The 4,921-nt window shown below is 37.0% G+C and overlaps 1 protein-coding gene and 1 long non-coding RNA gene across 6 annotated transcripts in view; one reads left to right on the top strand and one right to left on the bottom strand.

Moving 5' to 3' along the window:
• The window catches only part of MECOM (MDS1 and EVI1 complex locus), a 528,538-nt gene that overhangs the window by 123,688 nt on the left and 399,929 nt on the right, over positions 1 to 4,921 (top strand). The window lies entirely within an intron of this gene.
• LOC112479036 overlaps positions 2,397 to 4,921 on the bottom strand; it is an 18,212-nt gene continuing 15,687 nt past the window's right edge. Inside the window, exons 3-4 of the long non-coding RNA XR_003046027.1 lie at positions 3,526 to 3,687; positions 2,397 to 3,043 (exon numbers count right to left, since the gene is read on the bottom strand). This is a non-coding gene — a long non-coding RNA (uncharacterized LOC112479036). The remainder of the gene's footprint in view (positions 3,044 to 3,525; positions 3,688 to 4,921) is intronic.

Genomic DNA, 4,921 nt, shown 5'->3' with positions numbered 1-4,921 from the left:
ACTTTTTAAAAAAATTATATTTTGAAACTTGGATCTGAGTTCAAACACTCAATCTAAAGGAGACTTATGATTCGAATGTGAGTTATTTATAGTCTTTGTCACTTTCCAGAATTTAAATTTATGTTGGGATAAAGCAAATTTAAGGCTATATTTGAACAACAATGGAACACATTCTTCTTTTTGATTTACTTATTCTTCAAGTAGAGGCTCTTACATTCTATGTTTGAGACTATGGGCAGTAGTCCTGGGTTGACATGGATATTAGAATCTCAGGTTATTATTGTATCCTGATGTCCCCTCCTGGATATATGCTTGATCACTGGGTTGCATTTATACCACCTGAAATGAAAGTGATTCTGATTTACAGCTCAAAATGTGGCTGACTACACCAAATGGCGAACATTTCATTACTTCAGCTTTATGGGTTGTGTCTGAAGGGGTTTGGTTCAGAAAATGGACCACTGCTCAAAAGGAGAAAGTCTTTTCCCATGAGGCCGTAGATATTGAGTCAGCAAATTACCTATATCCAGCCCCAGAGTGCCAGGCAGATCATATGTTGCAGCTGCCAAAGTCATCCCACCCCCTCGGTGTGCACACACCTCAATACTCTCACCAAACACTTAGAGGCAGACAGGAAGACAGACATAAAACATGAGTTAGCAAAGTCCTACTAACAAAGAGAGAGGGGCCATGCCACATGGTAGAATGAGGTTGTGATACAGAGCCCTGTGTTCTTGCCTTGCCTTCTCTCTCTCACTTATCTTTCCCCGGTGCCAATAGCAATACAAATGGCAAATGAAGAGTGAGGAGAAAGCAGAATGGGAGCGTGTGTGAGTCGGCGTGTGTGTCTTCCTCCACGATGGGGCTCTCAGAGCTTTATTCAGTCTCTGGCACAATGCAGCCTCTGTAGAAAAGATATTAGGAACAAAAAACAAACTCGAAGATTCAGGAGCAGGCTGCCAGGATTATTAAGAAAAACATTCAGATGATGCCATTAAAAACATATGGGGATTCTATAAAGCTCTGAAAAGAAAATGTTTAATTATGCGCCGTATGCAAAAGCCATCACATTTATATTAATACCGAAGACTGAAACTGCGTGGGGCTTAAGTAGTCCACAGTGATGCATCAATCTTTTTACTCCTTTAAAAATAATGTTTTTCTTTTGCTGATGACAAATACCTTTTAAGCTGTTGAGATCATGCTGCTATAGTGATCCATGGAGTTTAATGAAGACCAAAGTCACTAACAAAAGTTTCCAAATTAACTTTTCAAGGTCCTTGAATTAGATTTCTTTCTTTTCCTACAATTCCCACTCACTTGCTGTCCCCATAAGAACTCTCCCTCTTCCTCTCTGTCACACAAAGGTTGCCTATGCTGATGGGATGGTTAGAAATATCCATTTTTGAGGTTTCCTACTTTAAGACACTGTAATGAGTCATTACCCAACTTTTAAGTGTTAATAGTTACAGTGATTTTGATTTCAATCTCAGTAGCTTACCTTAGAAGTCTGAAGAAATACAGAACTCTTGATTTTTTTAAAATAAACATGGAGACTATTTTATTTCATTGGAGTCTGATGTGTTTTAGGATCACTGTCATTTCCTTTAGATCCTTGTAAATGCATAGAATCAGTATTTTATGTGGCTTTGTATGTGTGTGAGGAGTGCCGTGGTGGGGAAAAAAGAATATCAAACTTAGTAGCTAGTAGGACTTCTAAACAAATATTCTGGATGTGCTCTGAGTAAATATAAGTCAAAATTGCAAAAAGTAGTTTGATTTTAGTTACCTGATTATTGCACTCAATTTTATATTCATGCAAGTTTAAATATTGAAAAGATGGATCTGAGGCTTCTCAAAATTAAAAAAAATAGTGTACAGATGCAAAAAATGATAATCTTTACTCATCTTAAGAAGGTCAGAATGTACTCTGTTGGTGCTAGTTCACCTTGGGGAATTTTATGGACTTAAGCACTTGGGATTTTGATCCCCATTTTTTGCCTTCTTTAAGTAAACATGTGGCTTATGAATCTGTGGACAGATTTGTTGCTCACACTTGAATGTGTCAAAATGTTTTCTTAAGTGTCAGTCAGGCTCATTGCAATAAAAATATAGAACTTCTCCCACCCCCTTGCTGTCTGTCATTTTCTGTATTACATATATGATTGAAAATTATAAATTATCCAGCCTGCAATTATTTTTAATAAAGGTTGTCAGGCTCTAGGAACCTGACTGGCTTGCTTAGATGCCTGTCTGGAAACAGATTCACCCATTGCCCAGTGCTGAGGCTTTTGGAGTCAGGTACATTGAACGCTCAGACGTGATTTCAAATTCAATCTGCTTCTTGATTATGGAATCCTGAGTCAACCATTGTTTCAGTTTTCCTCCTGTATACATTTTTGTGTGAGAAAACTTTACTTCAATTGGTTAAGAGCCAGCTACTTTTTACAAAGAGCCACCTGTTTCTGAGTTTACACAGGATATGTTGGATTTATGTAATACAATAGGATCAATTTAATTATGCTTTCCCTTAAGTACAATGCTACCTGGAATTACTTCACTACCTGATACATGCTTACCCTTTGGAGACAAAAAAAACAAAACAAAACAAAACAAAACACAAAAAACAAACCGCACTAGCTCAGACTTAAGTTAGCTTTAAGGAATTTGATTACCCCAATTTCTTCTAATATGCATTAAAGGCTATATACTTTCTGTATGAAAAAATGGCTCTTCTGAACTCCCCACAATCCCTGTTATTTACAATGTTTCAAAGCTGCAGAATTACTACAAAAGATTTACTCATATAGCAGAGCATGTAAAATTTAAAATCAATAAAGTATATAAATTTTGCTTGTCTCCTTGAATTGATTCTCTATTCTAATAGCTCAATGCTGTAATACTATATACTTTTTTATTTCCAACGTCATTACCCAATAATAATCTCTGGACTTCCTTGCCACAGCTCTGGGGCAGTTCAGAATTTCTGACAATATTCTTCACAGACAGTTGTCATAGGCAATTGTTCCTCCTTGCACAGCTTCTAAAAATGAATGAAATAAGCACATGAGAAATATTAGTTTGGTTCTGTGATATTAGAAACTCAACTAGTTTCTTTTGACATGACAAATATGGGGAACATTTGATTTTGTGGGCGAATAGAGCAAGATTTGAATTTGTAATGTCTTAGCAACGGTAGGTTAATTGTACAATATGTCTTTTAAAAAAAGAAATGTGAGGTTCAGTTTTCAATAATTTTCTAACTAGAGTTCTTCTGACTATAGCTTTGCTTGGAGTTAACAAATAAGGCACATGCAAGAGGCAGCTAATGTTGGGAATGTTAACATACCAATGATACCCAAGTTTATTCTCTAAGCATAGTCACAAGAATAAATTCTACTTCATTTCAGAACTTGCTAGTATTTTGTAGAGTGAAACAGAGCTCTCTTTAATAGATTTATAAATAAAGATAGTCCTTGGCAAATTAAAGCATGGGAGGCAGTGAACAATTATCCCACCACTTACCTTTAAATTCACTGGGGTAGTTTGCTTAAATCATGGTGGTATCTGGGTCCCAGTGCTAAAAGGGTTGAGCTGACCTTGGTTTCTTGAAATGCAAAATGTCATCAAATCCAAACATACTGTGAAATCTAAACTCGCTTTCATTTCTTAATGGCCACTCTCAGCCTGTAAAGAACACAGACAGATGATTGCTTACTTAGGCGTGAAAACAGAAAAGAGTGTCCATGCTTGCACTAGATATTTTTGCTTGCTAAAGCAATGCTTTCTAGCCAGTCTCTTAAATTCTTCCTTCTCTTATGTTTGTTTAGTGTAGTGATTGACAGAGCCCCCACGAAAAAAGGCTGGAGGGTCTTAATGTGAATCCCAGCTCTTCTACTTTGCTTTGTAACCTTGTGCAATTCTTTAACTCAGAGTCTATACTCGTAAAGTGGGGATTAAGGACTTTGGTCTTACCTCACAGAGAAATTGTAAAGTAGGCACAGTACAATCTGTGGGGCCCTGTGCACGTTAAAAAGTTCAGTATCCACATTTCCCATATTCTCTTCTGCCTGGGCTAATATTTAGCTCCAAGACAGAAATTCCAAAATTTCTCATTGATAGCTTTAGGGATAGGATTGCCAGATTAAACACAGAATGGCCAGTTAAATTTGAATTTCAGATAAACAACATATATGTATATTTATATATATACGCTATTTTTCTGAGATTCAAATATGACCGACGGACACTAAATTTTTATATGCTAATCTGGCAACCTTCCTGGGGGTCTGGCTAGGATATTTTCTTATATTGTATGATAATAAACTAAAGAAGCTTGGGAGTAGGTATGCAGGGGTGCTTCATGCTTCCAAATTAATGGCTAAGTACTTAGCCCAATGTAGTAGCTGCAAGTACCTGGTCTTTCATTATGTATATTTATAGTGCAGAATTCAATATCTGATCTGCAACAGGGCATATTAAGCCTGGCTCTTCCCTCTCTCCAAAAGGAGATGGTCTCCCTCGGAGCCAGGGTGTGGAGGAGGAGGAGGGTGTGTGCGATTACCTGCAGTGGTGAGCGTTGATGGTGAATTTTCTCTGGAATGCCATTGCTATGCACTCACTGATCCTTTTTGAGGATTATCTTTCTTCTTATCCCACAAAACCAGGTTGTGAAATCTAGAGAATGGACAAGGCCTCTTTTTAAAGGACCTAGGCACTTCTCAGGACTCAGGACCCAGGTGTTTATGTGGTCCTCGATGGTATTTTTTGCCTGATTCAGTCTGGAAGGGCAAATGGCTTTTGGATGCCTTTCTACTTTCTGTTTACATTTATCATCAGGTTTTTTTTTTTTTTTTTTTTTTTTTTGGTTATTTTTTTTTTAAAAAAAAAAAAAAGGCTTAAGTAGGGTTGATCTTATTTT

The sequence above is a fragment of the Pteropus alecto genome, unplaced genomic scaffold (assembly GCF_000325575.1).
Source record: "Pteropus alecto unplaced genomic scaffold, ASM32557v1 scaffold33, whole genome shotgun sequence".
NCBI lineage: Eukaryota > Metazoa > Chordata > Mammalia > Chiroptera > Pteropodidae > Pteropus > Pteropus alecto.
This window is presented reverse-complemented; position numbering and strand designations above follow the sequence as displayed.